Below are 27,349 nucleotides of genomic sequence, written 5' to 3' on the forward strand. Positions count from 1 at the left end.
ACAGCAGGAGAGGGATTATAGCAGGACATGTACCGCTGCCACCCAATAGGGACAGCAGGAGAGGGATCATAGCAGGACATGTACCGCTACCACCCAATAGGGACAGCAGGAGAGGGATCATAGCAGGACATGTACCGGTGCCACCCAATAGGGACAGCAGGAGAGGGATCATAGCAGGACATGTACCGCTACCACCCAATAGGGACAGCAGGAGAGGGAACATAGCAGGACATGTACCACTACCACCCAATAGGGACAGCAGGAGAGGGAACATAGCAGGACATGTACCGCTGCCACCCAATAGGGACAGCAGGAGAGGGAACATAGCAGGACATGTACCGCTGCCACCAAATAGGGACAGCAGGAGAGGGATCATAGCAGGACATGTACCGCTACCACCCAATAGGGACAGCAGGAGAGGGATCATAGCAGGACATGTACCGCTGCCACCCAATAGGGACAGCAGGAGAGGGATCATAGCAGGACATGTACCGCTGCCACCCAATAGGGACAGCAGGAGAGGGATCATAGCAGGACATGTACCGCTGCCACCCAATAGGGACAGCAGGAGAGGGATCATAGCAGGACATGTACCGGTGCCACCCAATAGGGACAGCAGGAGAGGGATCATAGCAGGACATGTACCGCTACCACCCAATAGGGACAGCAGGAGAGGGATCATAGCAGGACATGTACCGCTGCCACCCAATAGGGACAGCAGGAGAGGGATCATAGCAGGACATGTACCGGTGCCACCCAATAGGGACAGCAGGAGAGGGATCATAGCAGGACATGTACCGCTGCCACCCAATAGGGACAGCAGGAGAGGGAACATAGCAGGACATGTACCGCTGCCACCCAATAGGGACAGCAGGAGAGGGATCATAGCAGGACATGTACCGCTACCACCCAATAGGGACAGCAGGAGAGGGATCATAGCAGGACATGTACCGGTGCCACCCAATAGGGACAGCAGGAGAGGGATCATAGCAGGACATGTACCGCTGCCACCCAATAGGGACAGCAGGAGAGGGATCATAGCAGGACATGTACCGCTGCCACATAATAGGGACAGCAGGAGAGGGATCATAGCAGGACATGTACCGCTGCCACCCAATAGGGACAGCAGGAGAGGGATCATAGCAGGACATGTACCGCTGCCACCCAATAGGGACAGCAGGAGAGGGAACATAGCAGGACATGTACCGCTGCCACATAATAGGGACAGCAGGAGAGGGATCATAGCAGGACATGTACCGCTGCCACCCAATAGGGACAGCAGGAGAGGGATCATAGCAGGACATGTACCGCTGCCACCCAATAGGGACAGCAGGAGAGGGATCATAGCAGGACATGTACCGGTGCCACCCAATAGGGACAGCAGGAGAGGGATCATAGCAGGACATGTACCGCTGCCACCCAATAGGGACAGCAGGAGAGGGATCATAGCAGGACATGTACCGCTGCCACCCAATAGGGACAGCAGGAGAGGGATCATAGCAGAACATGTACCGCTGCCACCCAATAGGGACAGCAGGAGAGGGATCATAGCAGGACGTGTACCGCTGCCACCCAATAGGGACAGCAGGAGAGGGATTATAGCAGGACATGTACCGCTGCCACCCAATAGGGACAGCAGGAGAGGGATCATAGCAGGACATGTACCGCTACCACCCAATAGGGACAGCAGGAGAGGGATCATAGCAGGACATGTACCGGTGCCACATAATAGGGACAGCAGGAGAGGGATCATAGCAGGACATGTACCGGTGCCACATAATAGGGACAGCAGGAGAGGGATCATAGCAGGACATATACCGGTGCCACATAATAGGGACAGCAGGAGAGGGATCATAGCAAGACATGTACCGCTGCCACATAATAGGGACAGCAGGAGAGGGATCATAGCAGGACATGTACCGCTGCCACTCAATAGGGACAGCAGGAGAGGGATCATAGCAGGACATGTACCGCTGCCACCCAATAGGGACAGCAGGAGAGGGATCATAGCAGGACATGTACCGCTGCCACCCAATAGGGACAGCAGGAGAGGGATCATAGCAGGACATGTACCGCTGCCACCCAATAGGGACAGCAGGAGAGGGATCATAGCAGGACATGTACCGCTGCCACCCAATAGGGACAGCAGGAGAGGGATCATAGCAGAACATGTACCGCTGCCACCCAATAGGGACAGCAGGAGAGGGATCATAGCAGGACATGTACCACTTCCACCTGATAGGGACATCAGGAGAGGGATCATAGCAGGACATGTACCGCTGCCACCCAATAGGGACAGCAGGAGAGGGATCATAGCAGGACATGTACCGGTGCCACATAATAGGGACAGCAGGAGAGGGATCATAGCAGGACATGTACCGGTGCCACATAATAGGGACAGCAGGAGAGGGATCATAGCAGGACATATACCGGTGCCACATAATAGGGACAGCAGGAGAGGGATCATAGCAAGACATGTACCGGTGCCACATAATAGGGACAGCAGGAGAGGGATCATAGCAGGACAGGTACCGGTGCCACATAATAGGGACAGCAGGAGAGGGATCATAGCAGGACATGTACCACTGCCACCCAATAGGGACAGCAGGAGAGGGATCATAGCAGGACATGTACCGCTGCCACCCAATAGGGACAGCAGGAGAGGGATCATAGCAGAACATGTACCGCTGCCACCCAATAGGGACAGCAGGAGAGGGATCATAGCAGGACGTGTACCGCTGCCACCCAATAGGGACAGCAGGAGAGGGATTATAGCAGGACATGTACCGCTGCCACCCAATAGGGACAGCAGGAGAGGGATCATAGCAGGACATGTACCGCTACCACCCAATAGGGACAGCAGGAGAGGGATCATAGCAGGACATGTACCGGTGCCACATAATAGGGACAGCAGGAGAGGGATCATAGCAGGACATGTACCGGTGCCACATAATAGGGACAGCAGGAGAGGGATCATAGCAGGACATATACCGGTGCCACATAATAGGGACAGCAGGAGAGGGATCATAGCAAGACATGTACCGCTGCCACATAATAGGGACAGCAGGAGAGGGATCATAGCAGGACATGTACCGCTGCCACTCAATAGGGACAGCAGGAGAGGGATCATAGCAGGACATGTACCGCTGCCACCCAATAGGGACAGCAGGAGAGGGATCATAGCAGGACATGTACCGCTGCCACCCAATAGGGACAGCAGGAGAGGGATCATAGCAGGACATGTACCGCTGCCACCCAATAGGGACAGCAGGAGAGGGATCATAGCAGGACATGTACCGCTGCCACCCAATAGGGACAGCAGGAGAGGGATCATAGCAGAACATGTACCGCTGCCACCCAATAGGGACAGCAGGAGAGGGATCATAGCAGGACATGTACCACTTCCACCTGATAGGGACATCAGGAGAGGGATCATAGCAGGACATGTACCGCTGCCACCCAATAGGGACAGCAGGAGAGGGATCATAGCAGGACATGTACCGGTGCCACATAATAGGGACAGCAGGAGAGGGATCATAGCAGGACATGTACCGGTGCCACATAATAGGGACAGCAGGAGAGGGATCATAGCAGGACATATACCGGTGCCACATAATAGGGACAGCAGGAGAGGGATCATAGCAAGACATGTACCGGTGCCACATAATAGGGACAGCAGGAGAGGGATCATAGCAGGACAGGTACCGGTGCCACATAATAGGGACAGCAGGAGAGGGATCATAGCAGGACATGTACCACTGCCACCCAATAGGGACAGCAGGAGAGGGATCATAGCAGGATATGTACCGCTGCCACCCAATAGGGACAGCAGGAGAGGGATCATAGCAGGATATGTACCGCTGCCACCCAATAGGGACAGCAGGAGAGGGATCATAGCAGGACATGTACCGGTGCCACATAATAGGGACAGCAGGAGAGGGATCTTAGCAGGACATGTACCACTGCCACCCAATAGAGACAGCAGGAGAGGGATCATAGCAGGATATGTACCGCTGCCACCCAATAGGGACAGCAGGAGAGGGATCATAGCAGGACATGTACCGCTGCCACCCAATAGGGACAGCAGGAGAGGGAACATAGCAGGACATGTACCGCTGCCACCCAATAGGGACAGCAGGAGAGGGATCATAGCAGGACATGTACCACTACCACCCAATAGGGACAGCAGGAGAGGGAACATAGCAGGACATGTACCGCTGCCACCCAATAGGGACAGCAGGAGAGGGATCATAGCAGGACATGTACCGCTACCACCCAATAGGGACAGCAGGAGAGGGATCATAGCAGGACATGTACCGGTGCCACCCAATAGGGACAGCAGGAGAGGGATCATAGCAGGACATGTACCGCTACCACCCAATAGGGACAGCAGGAGAGGGAACATAGCAGGACATGTACCACTACCACCCAATAGGGACAGCAGGAGAGGGATCATAGCAGGACATGTACCAGTGCCACCCAATAGGGACAGCAGGAGAGGGATCATAGCAGGACATATACCGGTGCCACATAATAGGGACAGCAGGAGAGGGATCATAGCAAGACATGTACCGCTGCCACATAATAGGGACAGCAGGAGAGGGATCATAGCAGGACATGTACCGCTGCCACTCAATAGGGACAGCAGGAGAGGGATCATAGCAGGACATGTACCGCTGCCACCCAATAGGGACAGCAGGAGAGGGATCATAGCAGGACATGTACCGCTGCCACCCAATAGGGACAGCAGGAGAGGGATCATAGCAGGACATGTACCGCTGCCACCCAATAGGGACAGCAGGAGAGGGATCATAGCAGGACATGTACCGCTGCCACCCAATAGGGACAGCAGGAGAGGGATCATAGCAGAACATGTACCGCTGCCACCCAATAGGGACAGCAGGAGAGGGATCATAGCAGGACATGTACCACTTCCACCTGATAGGGACATCAGGAGAGGGATCATAGCAGGACATGTACCGCTGCCACCCAATAGGGACAGCAGGAGAGGGATCATAGCAGGACATGTACCGGTGCCACATAATAGGGACAGCAGGAGAGGGATCATAGCAGGACATGTACCGGTGCCACATAATAGGGACAGCAGGAGAGGGATCATAGCAGGACATATACCGGTGCCACATAATAGGGACAGCAGGAGAGGGATCATAGCAAGACATGTACCGGTGCCACATAATAGGGACAGCAGGAGAGGGATCATAGCAGGACATGTACCGGTGCCACATAATAGGGACAGCAGGAGAGGGATCATAGCAGGACATGTACCACTGCCACCCAATAGGGACAGCAGGAGAGGGATCATAGCAGGATATGTACCGCTGCCACCCAATAGGGACAGCAGGAGAGGGATCATAGCAGGATATGTACCGCTGCCACCCAATAGGGACAGCAGGAGAGGGATCATAGCAGGACATGTACCGGTGCCACATAATAGGGACAGCAGGAGAGGGATCTTAGCAGGACATGTACCACTGCCACCCAATAGAGACAGCAGGAGAGGGATCATAGCAGGATATGTACCGCTGCCACCCAATAGGGACAGCAGGAGAGGGATCATAGCAGGACATGTACCGCTGCCACCCAATAGGGACAGCAGGAGAGGGAACATAGCAGGACATGTACCGCTGCCACCCAATAGGGACAGCAGGAGAGGGATCATAGCAGGACATGTACCACTACCACCCAATAGGGACAGCAGGAGAGGGAACATAGCAGGACATGTACCGCTGCCACCCAATAGGGACAGCAGGAGAGGGATCATAGCAGGACATGTACCGCTACCACCCAATAGGGACAGCAGGAGAGGGATCATAGCAGGACATGTACCGGTGCCACCCAATAGGGACAGCAGGAGAGGGATCATAGCAGGACATGTACCGCTACCACCCAATAGGGACAGCAGGAGAGGGAACATAGCAGGACATGTACCACTACCACCCAATAGGGACAGCAGGAGAGGGATCATAGCAGGACATGTACCAGTGCCACCCAATAGGGACAGCAGGAGAGGGATCATAGCAGGACATATACCGGTGCCACATAATAGGGACAGCAGGAGAGGGATCATAGCAAGACATGTACCGCTGCCACATAATAGGGACAGCAGGAGAGGGATCATAGCAGGACATGTACCGCTGCCACTCAATAGGGACAGCAGGAGAGGGATCATAGCAGGACATGTACCGCTGCCACCCAATAGGGACAGCAGGAGAGGGATCATAGCAGGACATGTACCGCTGCCACCCAATAGGGACAGCAGGAGAGGGATCATAGCAGGACATGTACCGCTGCCACCCAATAGGGACAGCAGGAGAGGGATCATAGCAGGACATGTACCGCTGCCACCCAATAGGGACAGCAGGAGAGGGATCATAGCAGAACATGTACCGCTGCCACCCAATAGGGACAGCAGGAGAGGGATCATAGCAGGACATGTACCACTTCCACCTGATAGGGACATCAGGAGAGGGATCATAGCAGGACATGTACCGCTGCCACCCAATAGGGACAGCAGGAGAGGGATCATAGCAGGACATGTACCGGTGCCACATAATAGGGACAGCAGGAGAGGGATCATAGCAGGACATGTACCGGTGCCACATAATAGGGACAGCAGGAGAGGGATCATAGCAGGACATATACCGGTGCCACATAATAGGGACAGCAGGAGAGGGATCATAGCAAGACATGTACCGGTGCCACATAATAGGGACAGCAGGAGAGGGATCATAGCAGGACATGTACCGGTGCCACATAATAGGGACAGCAGGAGAGGGATCATAGCAGGACATGTACCACTGCCACCCAATAGGGACAGCAGGAGAGGGATCATAGCAGGATATGTACCGCTGCCACCCAATAGGGACAGCAGGAGAGGGATCATAGCAGGATATGTACCGCTGCCACCCAATAGGGACAGCAGGAGAGGGATCATAGCAGGACATGTACCGGTGCCACATAATAGGGACAGCAGGAGAGGGATCTTAGCAGGACATGTACCACTGCCACCCAATAGAGACAGCAGGAGAGGGATCATAGCAGGATATGTACCGCTGCCACCCAATAGGGACAGCAGGAGAGGGATCATAGCAGGACATGTACCGCTGCCACCCAATAGGGACAGCAGGAGAGGGAACATAGCAGGACATGTACCGCTGCCACCCAATAGGGACAGCAGGAGAGGGATCATAGCAGGACATGTACCACTACCACCCAATAGGGACAGCAGGAGAGGGAACATAGCAGGACATGTACCGCTGCCACCCAATAGGGACAGCAGGAGAGGGATCATAGCAGGACATGTACCGCTACCACCCAATAGGGACAGCAGGAGAGGGATCATAGCAGGACATGTACCGGTGCCACCCAATAGGGACAGCAGGAGAGGGATCATAGCAGGACATGTACCGCTACCACCCAATAGGGACAGCAGGAGAGGGAACATAGCAGGACATGTACCACTACCACCCAATAGGGACAGCAGGAGAGGGATCATAGCAGGACATGTACCAGTGCCACCCAATAGGGACAGCAGGAGAGGGATCATAGCAGGACATATACCGGTGCCACATAATAGGGACAGCAGGAGAGGGATCATAGCAAGACATGTACCGCTGCCACATAATAGGGACAGCAGGAGAGGGATCATAGCAGGACATGTACCGCTGCCACTCAATAGGGACAGCAGGAGAGGGATCATAGCAGGACATGTACCGCTGCCACCCAATAGGGACAGCAGGAGAGGGATCATAGCAGGACATGTACCGCTGCCACCCAATAGGGACAGCAGGAGAGGGATCATAGCAGGACATGTACCGCTGCCACCCAATAGGGACAGCAGGAGAGGGATCATAGCAGGACATGTACCGCTGCCACCCAATAGGGACAGCAGGAGAGGGATCATAGCAGAACATGTACCGCTGCCACCCAATAGGGACAGCAGGAGAGGGATCATAGCAGGACATGTACCACTTCCACCTGATAGGGACATCAGGAGAGGGATCATAGCAGGACATGTACCGCTGCCACCCAATAGGGACAGCAGGAGAGGGATCATAGCAGGACATGTACCGGTGCCACATAATAGGGACAGCAGGAGAGGGATCATAGCAGGACATGTACCGGTGCCACATAATAGGGACAGCAGGAGAGGGATCATAGCAGGACATATACCGGTGCCACATAATAGGGACAGCAGGAGAGGGATCATAGCAAGACATGTACCGGTGCCACATAATAGGGACAGCAGGAGAGGGATCATAGCAGGACATGTACCGGTGCCACATAATAGGGACAGCAGGAGAGGGATCATAGCAGGACATGTACCACTGCCACCCAATAGGGACAGCAGGAGAGGGATCATAGCAGGATATGTACCGCTGCCACCCAATAGGGACAGCAGGAGAGGGATCATAGCAGGATATGTACCGCTGCCACCCAATAGGGACAGCAGGAGAGGGATCATAGCAGGACATGTACCGGTGCCACATAATAGGGACAGCAGGAGAGGGATCTTAGCAGGACATGTACCACTGCCACCCAATAGAGACAGCAGGAGAGGGATCATAGCAGGATATGTACCGCTGCCACCCAATAGGGACAGCAGGAGAGGGATCATAGCAGGACATGTACCGCTGCCACCCAATAGGGACAGCAGGAGAGGGAACATAGCAGGACATGTACCGCTGCCACCCAATAGGGACAGCAGGAGAGGGATCATAGCAGGACATGTACCACTACCACCCAATAGGGACAGCAGGAGAGGGAACATAGCAGGACATGTACCGCTGCCACCCAATAGGGACAGCAGGAGAGGGATCATAGCAGGACATGTACCGCTACCACCCAATAGGGACAGCAGGAGAGGGATCATAGCAGGACATGTACCGGTGCCACCCAATAGGGACAGCAGGAGAGGGATCATAGCAGGACATGTACCGCTACCACCCAATAGGGACAGCAGGAGAGGGAACATAGCAGGACATGTACCACTACCACCCAATAGGGACAGCAGGAGAGGGATCATAGCAGGACATGTACCAGTGCCACCCAATAGGGACAGCAGGAGAGGGATCATAGCAGGACATATACCGGTGCCACATAATAGGGACAGCAGGAGAGGGATCATAGCAAGACATGTACCGCTGCCACATAATAGGGACAGCAGGAGAGGGATCATAGCAGGACATGTACCGCTGCCACTCAATAGGGACAGCAGGAGAGGGATCATAGCAGGACATGTACCGCTGCCACCCAATAGGGACAGCAGGAGAGGGATCATAGCAGGACATGTACCGCTGCCACCCAATAGGGACAGCAGGAGAGGGATCATAGCAGGACATGTACCGCTGCCACCCAATAGGGACAGCAGGAGAGGGATCATAGCAGGACATGTACCGCTGCCACCCAATAGGGACAGCAGGAGAGGGATCATAGCAGAACATGTACCGCTGCCACCCAATAGGGACAGCAGGAGAGGGATCATAGCAGGACATGTACCACTTCCACCTGATAGGGACATCAGGAGAGGGATCATAGCAGGACATGTACCGCTGCCACCCAATAGGGACAGCAGGAGAGGGATCATAGCAGGACATGTACCGGTGCCACATAATAGGGACAGCAGGAGAGGGATCATAGCAGGACATGTACCGGTGCCACATAATAGGGACAGCAGGAGAGGGATCATAGCAGGACATATACCGGTGCCACATAATAGGGACAGCAGGAGAGGGATCATAGCAAGACATGTACCGGTGCCACATAATAGGGACAGCAGGAGAGGGATCATAGCAGGACATGTACCGGTGCCACATAATAGGGACAGCAGGAGAGGGATCATAGCAGGACATGTACCACTGCCACCCAATAGGGACAGCAGGAGAGGGATCATAGCAGGATATGTACCGCTGCCACCCAATAGGGACAGCAGGAGAGGGATCATAGCAGGATATGTACCGCTGCCACCCAATAGGGACAGCAGGAGAGGGATCATAGCAGGACATGTACCGGTGCCACATAATAGGGACAGCAGGAGAGGGATCTTAGCAGGACATGTACCACTGCCACCCAATAGAGACAGCAGGAGAGGGATCATAGCAGGATATGTACCGCTGCCACCCAATAGGGACAGCAGGAGAGGGATCATAGCAGGACATGTACCGCTGCCACCCAATAGGGACAGCAGGAGAGGGAACATAGCAGGACATGTACCGCTGCCACCCAATAGGGACAGCAGGAGAGGGATCATAGCAGGACATGTACCACTACCACCCAATAGGGACAGCAGGAGAGGGAACATAGCAGGACATGTACCGCTGCCACCCAATAGGGACAGCAGGAGAGGGATCATAGCAGGACATGTACCGCTACCACCCAATAGGGACAGCAGGAGAGGGATCATAGCAGGACATGTACCGGTGCCACCCAATAGGGACAGCAGGAGAGGGATCATAGCAGGACATGTACCGCTACCACCCAATAGGGACAGCAGGAGAGGGAACATAGCAGGACATGTACCACTACCACCCAATAGGGACAGCAGGAGAGGGATCATAGCAGGACATGTACCAGTGCCACCCAATAGGGACAGCAGGAGAGGGATCATAGCAGGACATATACCGGTGCCACATAATAGGGACAGCAGGAGAGGGATCATAGCAAGACATGTACCGCTGCCACATAATAGGGACAGCAGGAGAGGGATCATAGCAGGACATGTACCGCTGCCACTCAATAGGGACAGCAGGAGAGGGATCATAGCAGGACATGTACCGCTGCCACCCAATAGGGACAGCAGGAGAGGGATCATAGCAGGACATGTACCGCTGCCACCCAATAGGGACAGCAGGAGAGGGATCATAGCAGGACATGTACCGCTGCCACCCAATAGGGACAGCAGGAGAGGGATCATAGCAGGACATGTACCGCTGCCACCCAATAGGGACAGCAGGAGAGGGATCATAGCAGAACATGTACCGCTGCCACCCAATAGGGACAGCAGGAGAGGGATCATAGCAGGACATGTACCACTTCCACCTGATAGGGACATCAGGAGAGGGATCATAGCAGGACATGTACCGCTGCCACCCAATAGGGACAGCAGGAGAGGGATCATAGCAGGACATGTACCGGTGCCACATAATAGGGACAGCAGGAGAGGGATCATAGCAGGACATGTACCGGTGCCACATAATAGGGACAGCAGGAGAGGGATCATAGCAGGACATATACCGGTGCCACATAATAGGGACAGCAGGAGAGGGATCATAGCAAGACATGTACCGGTGCCACATAATAGGGACAGCAGGAGAGGGATCATAGCAGGACATGTACCGGTGCCACATAATAGGGACAGCAGGAGAGGGATCATAGCAGGACATGTACCACTGCCACCCAATAGGGACAGCAGGAGAGGGATCATAGCAGGATATGTACCGCTGCCACCCAATAGGGACAGCAGGAGAGGGATCATAGCAGGATATGTACCGCTGCCACCCAATAGGGACAGCAGGAGAGGGATCATAGCAGGACATGTACCGGTGCCACATAATAGGGACAGCAGGAGAGGGATCTTAGCAGGACATGTACCACTGCCACCCAATAGAGACAGCAGGAGAGGGATCATAGCAGGATATGTACCGCTGCCACCCAATAGGGACAGCAGGAGAGGGATCATAGCAGGACATGTACCGCTGCCACCCAATAGGGACAGCAGGAGAGGGAACATAGCAGGACATGTACCGCTGCCACCCAATAGGGACAGCAGGAGAGGGATCATAGCAGGACATGTACCACTACCACCCAATAGGGACAGCAGGAGAGGGAACATAGCAGGACATGTACCGCTGCCACCCAATAGGGACAGCAGGAGAGGGATCATAGCAGGACATGTACCGCTACCACCCAATAGGGACAGCAGGAGAGGGATCATAGCAGGACATGTACCGGTGCCACCCAATAGGGACAGCAGGAGAGGGATCATAGCAGGACATGTACCGCTACCACCCAATAGGGACAGCAGGAGAGGGAACATAGCAGGACATGTACCACTACCACCCAATAGGGACAGCAGGAGAGGGATCATAGCAGGACATGTACCAGTGCCACCCAATAGGGACAGCAGGAGAGGGATCATAGCAGGACATATACCGGTGCCACATAATAGGGACAGCAGGAGAGGGATCATAGCAAGACATGTACCGCTGCCACATAATAGGGACAGCAGGAGAGGGATCATAGCAGGACATGTACCGCTGCCACTCAATAGGGACAGCAGGAGAGGGATCATAGCAGGACATGTACCGCTGCCACCCAATAGGGACAGCAGGAGAGGGATCATAGCAGGACATGTACCGCTGCCACCCAATAGGGACAGCAGGAGAGGGATCATAGCAGGACATGTACCGCTGCCACCCAATAGGGACAGCAGGAGAGGGATCATAGCAGGACATGTACCGCTGCCACCCAATAGGGACAGCAGGAGAGGGATCATAGCAGAACATGTACCGCTGCCACCCAATAGGGACAGCAGGAGAGGGATCATAGCAGGACATGTACCACTTCCACCTGATAGGGACATCAGGAGAGGGATCATAGCAGGACATGTACCGCTGCCACCCAATAGGGACAGCAGGAGAGGGATCATAGCAGGACATGTACCGGTGCCACATAATAGGGACAGCAGGAGAGGGATCATAGCAAGACATGTACCGGTGCCACATAATAGGGACAGCAGGAGAGGGATCATAGCAGGACATGTACCGGTGCCACATAATAGGGACAGCAGGAGAGGGATCATAGCAAGACATGTACCGGTGCCACATAATAGGGACAGCAGGAGAGGGATCATAGCAGGACATATACCGGTGCCACATAATAGGGACAGCAGGAGAGGGATCATAGCAAGACATGTACCGGTGCCACATAATAGGGACAGCAGGAGAGGGATCATAGCAGGACATGTACCGGTGCCACATAATAGGGACAGCAGGAGAGGGATCATAGCAGGACATGTACCACTGCCACCCAATAGGGACAGCAGGAGAGGGATCATAGCAGGATATGTACCGCTGCCACCCAATAGGGACAGCAGGAGAGGGATCATAGCAGGATATGTACCGCTGCCACCCAATAGGGACAGCAGGAGAGGGATCATAGCAGGACATGTACCGGTGCCACATAATAGGGACAGCAGGAGAGGGATCTTAGCAGGACATGTACCACTGCCACCCAATAGAGACAGCAGGAGAGGGATCATAGCAGGATATGTACCGCTGCCACCCAATAGGGACAGCAGGAGAGGGATCATAGCAGGACATGTACCGCTGCCACCCAATAGGGACAGCAGGAGAGGGAACATAGCAGGACATGTACCGCTGCCACCCAATAGGGACAGCAGGAGAGGGATCATAGCAGGACATGTACCACTACCACCCAATAGGGACAGCAGGAGAGGGAACATAGCAGGACATGTACCGCTGCCACCCAATAGGGACAGCAGGAGAGGGATCATAGCAGGACATGTACCGCTACCACCCAATAGGGACAGCAGGAGAGGGATCATAGCAGGACATGTACCGGTGCCACCCAATAGGGACAGCAGGAGAGGGATCATAGCAGGACATGTACCGCTACCACCCAATAGGGACAGCAGGAGAGGGAACATAGCAGGACATGTACCACTACCACCCAATAGGGACAGCAGGAGAGGGATCATAGCAGGACATGTACCAGTGCCACCCAATAGGGACAGCAGGAGAGGGATCATAGCAGGACATATACCGGTGCCACATAATAGGGACAGCAGGAGAGGGATCATAGCAAGACATGTACCGCTGCCACATAATAGGGACAGCAGGAGAGGGATCATAGCAGGACATGTACCGCTGCCACTCAATAGGGACAGCAGGAGAGGGATCATAGCAGGACATGTACCGCTGCCACCCAATAGGGACAGCAGGAGAGGGATCATAGCAGGACATGTACCGCTGCCACCCAATAGGGACAGCAGGAGAGGGATCATAGCAGGACATGTACCGCTGCCACCCAATAGGGACAGCAGGAGAGGGATCATAGCAGGACATGTACCGCTGCCACCCAATAGGGACAGCAGGAGAGGGATCATAGCAGAACATGTACCGCTGCCACCCAATAGGGACAGCAGGAGAGGGATCATAGCAGGACATGTACCACTTCCACCTGATAGGGACATCAGGAGAGGGATCATAGCAGGACATGTACCGCTGCCACCCAATAGGGACAGCAGGAGAGGGATCATAGCAGGACATGTACCGCTGCCACATAATAGGGACAGCAGGAGAGGGATCATAGCAGGACATGTACCGGTGCCACATAATAGGGACAGCAGGAGAGGGATCATAGCAGGACATATACCGGTGCCACATAATAGGGACAGCAGGAGAGGGATCATAGCAAGACATGTACCGGTGCCACATAATAGGGACAGCAGGAGAGGGATCATAGCAGGACATGTACCGGTGCCACATAATAGGGACAGCAGGAGAGGGATCATAGCAGGACATGTACCACTGCCACCCAATAGGGACAGCAGGAGAGGGATCATAGCAGGATATGTACCGCTGCCACCCAATAGGGACAGCAGGAGAGGGATCATAGCAGGATATGTACCGCTGCCACCCAATAGGGACAGCAGGAGAGGGATCATAGCAGGACATGTACCGGTGCCACATAATAGGGACAGCAGGAGAGGGATCTTAGCAGGACATGTACCACTGCCACCCAATAGAGACAGCAGGAGAGGGATCATAGCAGGATATGTACCGCTGCCACCCAATAGGGACAGCAGGAGAGGGATCATAGCAGGACCTGTACCGCTGCCACCCAATAGGGACAGCAGGAGAGGGAACATAGCAGGACATGTACCGCTGCCACCCAATAGGGACAGCAGGAGAGGGATCATAGCAGGACATGTACCACTACCACCCAATAGGGACAGCAGGAGAGGGAACATAGCAGGACATGTACCGCTGCCACCCAATAGGGACAGCAGGAGAGGGATCATAGCAGGACATGTACCGCTACCACCCAATAGGGACAGCAGGAGAGGGATCATAGCAGGACATGTACCGGTGCCACCCAATAGGGACAGCAGGAGAGGGATCATAGCAGGACATGTACCGCTACCACCCAATAGGGACAGCAGGAGAGGGAACATAGCAGGACATGTACCACTACCACCCAATAGGGACAGCAGGAGAGGGATCATAGCAGGACATGTACCAGTGCCACCCAATAGGGACAGCAGGAGAGGGATCATAGCACGACATATACCGGTGCCACATAATAGGGACAGCAGGAGAGGGATCATAGCAAGACATGTACCGCTGCCACATAATAGGGACAGCAGGAGAGGGATCATAGCAGGACATGTACCGCTGCCACTCAATAGGGACAGCAGGAGAGGGATCATAGCAGGACATGTACCGCTGCCACCCAATAGGGACAGCAGGAGAGGGATCATAGCAGGACATGTACCGCTGCCACCCAATAGGGACAGCAGGAGAGGGATCATAGCAGGACATGTACCGCTGCCACCCAATAGGGACAGCAGGAGAGGGATCATAGCAGGACATGTACCGCTGCCACCCAATAGGGACAGCAGGAGAGGGATCATAGCAGAACATGTACCGCTGCCACCCAATAGGGACAGCAGGAGAGGGATCATAGCAGGACATGTACCACTTCCACCTGATAGGGACATCAGGAGAGGGATCATAGCAGGACATGTACCGCTGCCACCCAATAGGGACAGCAGGAGAGGGATCATAGCAGGACATGTACCGGTGCCACATAATAGGGACAGCAGGAGAGGGATCATAGCAGGACATGTACCGGTGCCACATAATAGGGACAGCAGGAGAGGGATCATAGCAGGACATATACCGGTGCCACATAATAGGGACAGCAGGAGAGGGATCATAGCAAGACATGTACCGGTGCCACATAATAGGGACAGCAGGAGAGGGATCATAGCAGGACATGTACCGGTGCCACATAATAGGGACAGCAGGAGAGGGATCATAGCAGGACATGTACCACTGCCACCCAATAGGGACAGCAGGAGAGGGATCATAGCAGGATATGTACCGCTGCCACATAATAGGGACAGCAGGAGAGGGATCATAGCAGGACATGTACCACTGCCACCCAATAGGGACAGCAGGAGAGGGATCATAGCAGGACATGTACCGCTGCCACCTAATAGGGACAGCAGGAGAGGGATCATAGCAGGACATGTACCGCTGCCACCCAATAGGGACAGCAGGAGAGGGATCATAGCAGGATATGTACCGCTGCCACCCAATAGGGACAGCAGGATAGGGATCATAGCAGGACATGTACCACTGCCACCCAATAGGGACAGCAGGAGAGGGATCATAGCAGGACATGTACCGCTGCCACCCAATAGGGACAGCAGGAGAGGGATCATAGCAGGACATGTACCGCTGCCACCCAATAGGGACAGCAGGAGAGGGATCATAGCAGGACATGTACCACTTCCACCTAATAGGGACATCAGGAGAGGGATCATAGCAGGACATGTACCGCTGCCACCCAATAGGGACAGCAGGAGAGGGATCATAGCAGGACATGTACCGGTGCCACATAATAGGGACAGCAGGAGAGGGATCATCGCAGGACATGTACCGGTGCCACATAATAGGGACAGCAGGAGAGGGATCGTAGCAGGACATGCACCGGTGCCACATAATAGGGACAGCAGGAGAGAGATCATAGCAGGACATGTACCGGTGCCACCCAATAGGGACAGCAGGAGAGGGATCATAGCAGGATATGTATCGCTGCCACCCAATAGGGACAGCAGGAGAGGGAACATAGCAGGACATGAACCACTGCCACCCAATAGGGACAGCAGGAGAGGGATCATAGCAGGATATGTATCGCTGCCACCCAATAGGGACAGCAGGAGAGGGATCATAGCAGGACATGTACCGCTGCCACCCAATAGGGACAGCAGGAGTGGGAACATAGCAGGACATGTACCGCTGCCACCCAATAGGGACAGCAGGAGAGGGATCATAGCAGGATATGTACCGCTGCCACCCAATAGGGACAGCAGGAGAGGGATCATAGCAGGATATGTACCGCTGCCACCCAATACGGACAGCAGGAGAGGGATCATAGCAGGACATGTACCGCTGCCACCCAATAGGGACAGCAGGAGAGGGATCATAGCAGGACATGTACCGCTGCCACCCAATAGGGACAGCAGGAGAGGGAACATAGCAGGACATGTACCGGTGCCACCCAATAGGGACAGCAGGAGAGGGATCATAGCAGGACATGTACCGCTGCCACCCAATAGGGACAGCAGGAGAGGGATCATAGCAGGACATGTACCGCTGCCACCCAATAGGGACAGCAGGAGTGGGAACATAGCAGGACATGTACCGCTGCCACCCAATAGGGACAGCAGGAGAGGGATCATAGCAGGATATGTACCGCTGCCACCCAATAGGGACAGCAGGAGAGGGATCATAGCAGGACATGTACCGCTGCCACCCAATAGGGACAGCAGGAGAGGGAACATAGCAGGACATGTACCGCTGCCACCCAATAGGGACAGCAGGAGAGGGATCATAGCAGGACATGTACCGCTGCCACCCAATAGGGACAGCAGGAGAGGGATCATAGCAGGACATGTACCGCTGCCACCCAATAGGGACAGCAGGAGAGGGAACATAGCAGGACATGTACCGCTGCCACCCAATAGGGACAGCAGGAGAGGGATCATAGCAGGACATGTACCGCTGCCACCCAATAGGGACAGCAGGAGAGGGATCATAGCAGGACATGTACCGCTGCCACCCAATAGGGACAGCAGGAGAGGGATCATAGCAGGACATGTACCGCTGCCACCCAATAGGGACAGCAGGAGAGGGATCATAGCAGGAGATCATAGCAGGACATGTACCGCTGCCACCCAATAGGGACAGCAGGAGAGGGATCATAGCAGGACATGTACCGCTGCCACCCAATAGGGACAGCAGGAGAGGGATCATAGCAGGACATGTACCGCTGCCACCCAATAGGGACAGCAGGAGAGGGATCATAGCAGGACATGTACCGCTGCAACCCAATAGGGACAGCAGGAGAGGGATCATAGCAGGACATGTACCGCTGCCACCCAATAGGGACAGCAGGAGAGGGAACATAGCAGGACATGTACCGCTGCCACATAATAGGGACAGCAGGAGAGGGATCATAGCAGGAAATGTACTGCTGCCACCCAATAGGGACAGCAGGAGAGGGATCATAGCAGGACATGTACCGCTGCCACCCAATAGTGACAGCAGGAGAGGGAACATAGCAGGACATGTACCGCTGCCACATAATAGGGACAGCAGGAGAGGGATCATAGCAGGACATGTACCGCTGCCACCCAATAGGGACAGCAGGAGAGGGATCATAGCAGGACATGTACCGCTGCCACCCAATAGGGACAGCAGGAGAGGGATCATAGCAGGACATGTACCGCTGCCACCCAATAGGGACAGCAGGAGAGGGATCATAGCAGGACATGTACCACTGCCACCCAATAGGGACAGCAGGAGAGGGATCATAGCAGGACATGTACCGCTGCCACATAATAGGGACAGCAGGAGAGGGATCATAGCAGGACATGTACCGCTGCCACCCAATAGGGACAGCAGGAGAGGGATCATAGCAGGACATGTACCGGTGCCACATAATAGGGACAGCAGGAGAGGGATCATCGCAGGACATGTACCGGTGCCACATAATAGGGACAGCAGGAGAGGGATCGTAGCAGGACATGCACCGGTGCCACATAATAGGGACAGCAGGAGAGAGATCATAGCAGGACATGTACCGGTGCCACCCAATAGGGACAGCAGGAGAGGGATCATAGCAGGATATGTATCGCTGCCACCCAATAGGGACAGCAGGAGAGGGAACATAGCAGGACATGTACCACTGCCACCCAATAGGGACAGCAGGAGAGGGATCATAGCAGGATATGTATCGCTGCCACCCAATAGGGACAGCAGGAGAGGGATCATAGCAGGACATGTACCGCTGCCACCCAATAGGGACAGCAGGAGTGGGAACATAGCAGGACATGTACCGCTGCCACCCAATAGGGACAGCAGGAGAGGGATCATAGCAGGATATGTACCGCTGCCACCCAATAGGGACAGCAGGAGAGGGATCATAGCAGGACATGTACCAGTGCCACCCAATACGGACAGCAGGAGAGGGATCATAGCAGGATAGGTACCGCTGCCACCCAATACGGACAGCAGGAGAGGGATCATAGCAGGACATGTACCGCTGCCACCCAATAGGGACAGCAGGAGAGGGATCATAGCAGGACATGTACCGCTGCCACCCAATAGGGACAGCAGGAGAGGGAACATAGCAGGACATGTACCGCTGCCACCCAATAGGGACAGCAGGAGAGGGATCATAGCAGGACATGTACCGCTGCCACCCAATAGGGACAGCAGGAGAGGGATCATAGCAGGACATGTACCAGTGCCACCCAATAGGGACAGCAGGAGAGGGATCATAGCAGGACATGTACCGCTACCACCCAATAGGGACAGCAGGAGAGGGAACATAGCAGGACATGTACCGCTGCCACCCAATAGGGACAGCAGGAGAGGGATCATAACAGGACATGTACCGCTACCACCCAATAGGGACAGCAGGAGAGGGATCATAGCAGGACATGTACCGGTGCCACCCAATAGGGACAGCAGGAGAGGGATCATAGCAGGACATGTACCGCTGCCACCCAATAGGGACAGCAGGAGAGGGATCATAGCAGGACATGTACCGCTGCCACCCAATAGGGACAGCAGGAGAGGGAACATAGCAGGACATGTACCGGTGCCACCCAATAGGGACAGCAGGAGAGGGATCATAGCAGGACATGTACCGCTGCCACCCAATAGGGACAGCAGGAGAGGGATCATAGCAGGACATGTACCGCTGCCACCCAATAGGGACAGCAGGAGTGGGAACATAGCAGGACATGTACCGCTGCCACCCAATAGGGACAGCAGGAGAGGGATCATAGCAGGATATGTACCGCTGCCACCCAATAGGGACAGCAGGAGAGGGATCATAGCAGGACATGTACCGCTGCCACCCAATAGGGACAGCAGGAGAGGGAACATAGCAGGACATGTACCGCTGCCACCCAATAGGGACAGCAGGAGAGGGATCATAGCAGGACATGTACCGCTGCCACCCAATAGGGACAGCAGGAGAGGGATCATAGCAGGACATGTACCGCTGCCACCCAATAGGGACAGCAGGAGAGGGAACATAGCAGGGCATGTACCGCTGCCACCCAATAGGGACAGCAGGAGAGGGATCATAGCAGGACATGTACCGCTGCCACCCAATAGGGACAGCAGGAGAGGGATCATAGCAGGACATGTACCGCTGCCACCCAATAGGGACAGCAGGAGAGGGATCATAGCAGGACATGTACCGCTGCCACCCAATAGGGACAGCAGGAGAGGGATCATAGCAGGAGATCATAGCAGGACATGTACCGCTGCCACCCAATAGGGACAGCAGGAGAGGGATCATAGCAGGACATGTACCGCTGCCACCCAATAGGGACAGCAGGAGAGGGATCATAGCAGGACATGTACCGCTGCCACCCAATAGGGACAGCAGGAGAGGGATCATAGCAGGACATGTACCGCTGCAACCCAATAGGGACAGCAGGAGAGGGATCATAGCAGGACATGTACCGCTGCCACCCAATAGGGACAGCAGGAGAGGGAACATAGCAGGACATGTACCGCTGCCACATAATAGGGACAGCAGGAGAGGGATCATAGCAGGACATGTACTGCTGCCACCCAATAGGGACAGCAGGAGAGGGATCATAGCAGGACATGTACCGCTGCCACCCAATAGTGACAGCAGGAGAGGGAACATAGCAGGACATGTACCGCTGCCACATAATAGGGACAGCAGGAGAGGGATCATAGCAGGACATGTACCGCTGCCACCCAATAGGGACAGCAGGAGAGGGATCATAGCAGGACATGTACCGCTGCCACCCTATAGGGACAGCAGGAGAGGGATCATAGCAGGACATGTACCGCTGCCACCCAATAGGGACAGCAGGAGAGGGATCATAGCAGGACATGTACCACTGCCACCCAATAGGGACAGCAGGAGAGGGATCATAGCAGGACATGTACCGCTGCCACATAATAGGGACAGCAGGAGAGGGATCATAGCAGTACATGTACCGCTGCCACCCAATAGGGACAGCAGGAGAGGGATCATAGCAGGACATGTACCGCTGCCACCCAATAGGGACAGCAGGAGAGGGATCATAGCAGGACATGTACCGGTGCCACCCAATAGGGACAGCAGGAGAGGGATCATAGCAGGACATGTACCGCTACCACCCAATAGGGACAGCAGGAGAGGGATCATAGCAGGACATGTACCACTACCACCCAATAGGGACAGCAGGAGAGGGATCATAGCAGGACATGTACCACTGCCACCCAATAGGGACAGCAGGAGAGGGATCATAGCAGGACATGTACCGGTGCCACCCAATAGGGACAGCAGAAGAGGGATCATAGCAGGACATGTACCACTACCACCCAATAGGGACAGCAGGAGAGGGAACATAGCAGGACATGTACCGCTGCCACCCAATAGGGACAGCAGGAGAGGGATCATAGCAGGACGTGTACCGCTGCCACCCAATAGGGACAGCAGGAGAGGGATCATAGCAGGACATGTACCGCTGCCACCCAATAGGGACAGCAGGAGAGGGATCATAGCAGGACATGTACCGCTACCACCCAATAGGGACAGCAGGAGAGGGATCATAGCAGGACATGTACCGGTGCCACCCAATAGGGACAGCAGGAGAGGGATCATAGCAGGACATGTACCGCTACCACCCAATAGGGACAGCAGGAGAGGGAACATAGCAGGACATGTACCACTACCACCCAATAGGGACAGCAGGAGAGGGAACATAGCAGGACATGTACCGCTGCCACCCAATAGGGACAGCAGGAGAGGGAACATAGCAGGACATGTACCGCTGCCACCCAATAGGGACAGCAGGAGAGGGATCATAGCAGGACATGTACCGCTACCACCCAATAGGGACAGCAGGAGAGGGATCATAGCAGGACATGTACCGCTGCCACCCAATAGGGACAGCAGGAGAGGGATCATAGCAGGACATGTACCGCTGCCACCCAATATGGACAGCAGGAGAGGGATCATAGCAGGACATGTACCGTTGCCACCCAATAGGGACAGCAGGAGAGGGATCATAGCAGGACATGTACCGGTGCCACCCAATAGGGACAGCAGGAGAGGGATCATAGCAGGACATGTACCGCTACCACCCAATAGGGACAGCAGGAGAGGGATCATAGCAGGACATGTACCGCTGCCACCCAATAGGGACAGCAGGAGAGGGATCATAGCAGGACATGTACCGGTGCCACCCAATAGGGACAGCAGGAGAGGGATCATAGCAGGACATGTACCGCTGCCACCCAATAGGGACAGCAGGAGAGGGAACATAGCAGGACATGTACCGCTGCCACCCAATAGGGACAGCAGGAGAGGGATCATAGCAGGACATGTACCGCTACCACCCAATAGGGACAGCAGGAGAGGGATCATAGCAGGACATGTACCGGTGCCACCCAATAGGGACAGCAGGAGAGGGATCATAGCAGGACATGTACCGCTGCCACCCAATAGGGACAGCAGGAGAGGGATCATAGCAGGACATGTACCGCTGCCACATAATAGGGACAGCAGGAGAGGGATCATAGCAGGACATGTACCGCTGCCACCCAATAGGGACAGCAGGAGAGGGATCATAGCAGGACATGTACCGCTGCCACCCAATAGGGACAGCAGGAGAGGGAACATAGCAGGACATGTACCGCTGCCACATAATAGGGACAGCAGGAGAGGGATCATAGCAGGACATGTACCGCTGCCACCCAATAGGGACAGCAGGAGAGGGATCATAGCAGGACATGTACCGCTGCCACCCAATAGGGACAGCAGGAGAGGGATCATAGCAGGACATGTACCGCTGCCACCCAATAGGGACAGCAGGAGAGGGATCATAGCAGGACATGTACCGCTGCCACCCAATAGGGACAGCAGGAGAGGGATCATAGCAGGACATGTACCGCTGCCACCCAATAGGGACAGCAGGAGAGGGATCATAGCAGAACATGTACCGCTGCCACCCAATAGGGACAGCAGGAGAGGGATCATAGCAGGACATGTACCACTTCCACCTGATAGGGACATCAGGAGAGGGATCATAGCAGGACATGTACCGCTGCCACCCAATAGGGACAGCAGGAGAGGGATCATAGCAGGACATGTACCGGTGCCACATAATAGGGACAGCAGGAGAGGGATCATAGCAGGACATGTACCGGTGCCACATAATAGGGACAGCAGGAGAGGGATCATAGCAGGACATATACCGGTGCCACATAATAGGGACAGCAGGAGAGGGATCATAGCAAGACATGTACCGGTGCCACATAATAGGGACAGCAGGAGAGGGATCATAGCAGGACATGTACCGGTGCCACATAATAGGGACAGCAGGAGAGGGATCATAGCAGGACATGTACCACTGCCACCCAATAGGGACAGCAGGAGAGGGATCATAGCAGGATATGTACCGCTGCCACCCAATAGGGACAGCAGGAGAGGGATCATAGCAGGATATGTACCGCTGCCACCCAATAGGGACAGCAGGAGAGGGATCATAGCAGGACATGTACCGGTGCCACATAATAGGGACAGCAGGAGAGGGATCTTAGCAGGACATGTACCGCTGCCACCCAATAGAGACAGCAGGAGAGGGATCATAGCAGGATATGTACCGCTGCCACCCAATAGGGACAGCAGGAGAGGGATCATAGCAGGACATGTACCGCTGCCACCCAATAGGGACAGCAGGAGAGGGATCATAGCAGGACATGTACCAGTGCCACCCAATAGGGACAGAAGGAGAGGGATCATAGCAGGATATGTACCGCTGCCACCCAATAGGGACAGCAGGAGAGGGATCATAGCAGGACATGTACCACTGCCACCCAATAGGGACAGCAGGAGAGGGATCATAGCAGGACATGTACCACTGCCACCCAATAGGGACAGCAGGAGAGGGATCATAGCAGGACATGTACCGGTGCCACATAATAGGGACAGCAGGAGAGGGAACATAGCAGGACATGTACCACTGCCACCCAATAGGGACAGCAGGAGAGGGATCATAGCAGGACATGTACCAGTGCCACCCAATAGGGACAGCAGGAGAGGGATCATAGCAGGACATGTACCGCTACCACCCAATAGGGACAGCAGGAGAGGGAACATAGCAGGACATGTACCGCTGCCACCCAATAGGGACAGCAGGAGAGGGATCATAGCAGGACATGTACCGCTACCACCCAATAGGGACAGCAGGAGAGGGATCATAGCAGGACATGTACCGGTGCCACCCAATAGGGACAGCAGGAGAGGGATCATAGCAGGACATGTACCGCTGCCACCCAATAGGGACAGCAGGAGAGGGATCATAGCAGGACATGTACCGCTGCCACATAATAGGGACAGCAGGAGAGGGATCATAGCAGGACATGTACCGCTGCCACCCAATAGGGACAGCAGGAGAGGGATCATAGCAGGACATGTACCGCTGCCACCCAATAGGGACAGCAGGAGAGGGAACATAGCAGGACATGTACCGCTGCCACATAATAGGGACAGCAGGAGAGGGATCATAGCAGGACATGTACCGCTGCCACTCAATAGGGACAGCAGGAGAGGGATCATAGCAGGACATGTACCGCTGCCACCCAATAGGGACAGCAGGAGAGGGATCATAGCAGGACATGTACCGCTGCCACCCAATAGGGACAGCAGGAGAGGGATCATAGCAGGACATGTACCGCTGCCACCCAATAGGGACAGCAGGAGAGGGATCATAGCAGGACATGTACCGCTGCCACCCAATAGGGACAGCAGGAGAGGGATCATAGCAGAACATGTACCGCTGCCACCCAATAGGGACAGCAGGAGAGGGATCATAGCAGGACATGTACCACTTCCACCTGATAGGGACAGCAGGAGAGGGATCATAGCAGGACATGTACCGGTGCCACATAATAGGGACAGCAGGAGAGGGATCATAGCAGGACATGTACCGGTGCCACATAATAGGGACAGCAGGAGAGGGATCATAGCAGGACATATACCGGTGCCACATAATAGGGACAGCAGGAGAGGGATCATAGCAAGACATGTACCGGTGCCACATAATAGGGACAGCAGGAGAGGGATCATAGCAGGACATGTACCGGTGCCACATAATAGGGACAGCAGGAGAGGGATCATAGCAGGACATGTACCACTGCCACCCAATAGGGACAGCAGGAGAGGGATCATAGCAGGATATGTACCGCTGCAACCCAATAGGGACAGCAGGAGAGGGATCATAGCAGGATATGTACCGCTGCCACCCAATAGGGACAGCAGGAGAGGGATCATAGCAGGACATGTACCGGTGCCACATAATAGGGACAGCAGGAGAGGGATCTTAGCAGGACATGTACCACTGCCACCCAATAGAGACAGCAGGAGAGGGATCATAGCAGGATATGTACCGCTGCCACCCAATAGGGACAGCAGGAGAGGGATCATAGCAGGACATGTACCGCTGCCACCCAATAGGGACAGCAGGAGAGGGATCATAGCAGGACATGTACCAGTGCCACCCAATAGGGACAGAAGGAGAGGGATCATAGCAGGATATGTACCGCTGCCACCCAATAGGGACAGCAGGAGAGGGATCATAGCAGGACATGTACAACTGCCACCCAATAGGGACAGCAGGAGAGGGATCATAGCAGGACATGTACCACTGCCACCCAATAGGGACAGCAGGAGAGGGATCATAGCAGGACATGTACCGGTGCCACATAATAGGGACAGCAGGAGAGGGAACATAGCAGGACATGTACCACTGCCACCCAATAGGGACAGCAGGAGAGGGATCATAGCAGGACATGTACCGGTGCCACATAATAGGGACAGCAGGAGAGGGATCATAGCAGGACATGTACCACTGCCACCCAATAGGGACAGCAGGAGAGGGATCATAGCAGGACATGTACCGCTGCCACCTAATAGGGACAGCAGGAGAGGGATCATAGCAGGACATGTACCGCTGCCACCCAATAGGGACAGCAGGAGAGGGATCATAGCAGGATATGTACCGCTGCCACCCAATAGGGACAGCAGGATAGGGATCATAGCAGGACATGTACCACTGCCACCCAATAGGGACAGCAGGAGAGGGATCATAGCAGGACATGTACCGCTGCCACCCAATAGGGACAGCAGGAGAGGGATCATAGCAGGACATGTACCGCTGCCACCCAATAGGGACAGCAGGAGAGGGATCATAGCAGGACATATACCACTTCCACCTAATAGGGACATCAGGAGAGGGATCATAGCAGGACATGTACCGCTGCCACCCAATAGGGACAGCAGGAGAGGGATCATAGCAGGACATGTACCGGTGCCACATAATAGGGACAGCAGGAGAGGGATCATCGCAGGACATGTACCGGTGCCACATAATAGGGACAGCAGGAGAGGGATCGTAGCAGGACATGCACCGGTGCCACATAATAGGGACAGCAGGAGAGAGATCATAGCAGGACATGTACCGGTGCCACCCAATAGGGACAGCAGGAGAGGGATCATAGCAGGATATGTATCGCTGCCACCCAATAGGGACAGCAGGAGAGGGAACATAGCAGGACATGAACCACTGCCACCCAATAGGGACAGCAGGAGAGGGATCATAGCAGGATATGTATCGCTGCCACCCAATAGGGACAGCAGGAGAGGGATCATAGCAGGACATGTACCGCTGCCACCCAATAGGGACAGCAGGAGTGGGAACATAGCAGGACATGTACCGCTGCCACCCAATAGGGACAGCAGGAGAGGGATCATAGCAGGATATGTACCGCTGCCACCCAATAGGGACAGCAGGAGAGGGATCATAGCAGGACATGTACCAGTGCCACCCAATACGGACAGCAGGAGAGGGATCATAGCAGGATATGTACCGCTGCCACCCAATACGGACAGCAGGAGAGGGATCATAGCAGGACATGTACCGCTGCCACCCAATAGGGACAGCAGGAGAGGGATCATAGCAGGACATGTACCGCTG

At 54.8% G+C, this 27,349-nt stretch overlaps 1 protein-coding gene across 1 annotated transcript in view; it reads left to right on the forward strand.

Annotated features, from left to right (window-relative positions):
* The window catches only part of CDK15 (cyclin dependent kinase 15), a gene marked incomplete at its 3' end in the record, with an annotated part of 538,867 nt that overhangs the window by 339,921 nt on the left and 171,597 nt on the right, over window positions 1-27,349 (forward strand). The window lies entirely within an intron of this gene.

The sequence above is a fragment of the Pseudophryne corroboree genome (genome assembly GCF_028390025.1).
Source record: "Pseudophryne corroboree isolate aPseCor3 chromosome 7 unlocalized genomic scaffold, aPseCor3.hap2 SUPER_7_unloc_9, whole genome shotgun sequence".
NCBI lineage: Eukaryota > Metazoa > Chordata > Amphibia > Anura > Myobatrachidae > Pseudophryne > Pseudophryne corroboree.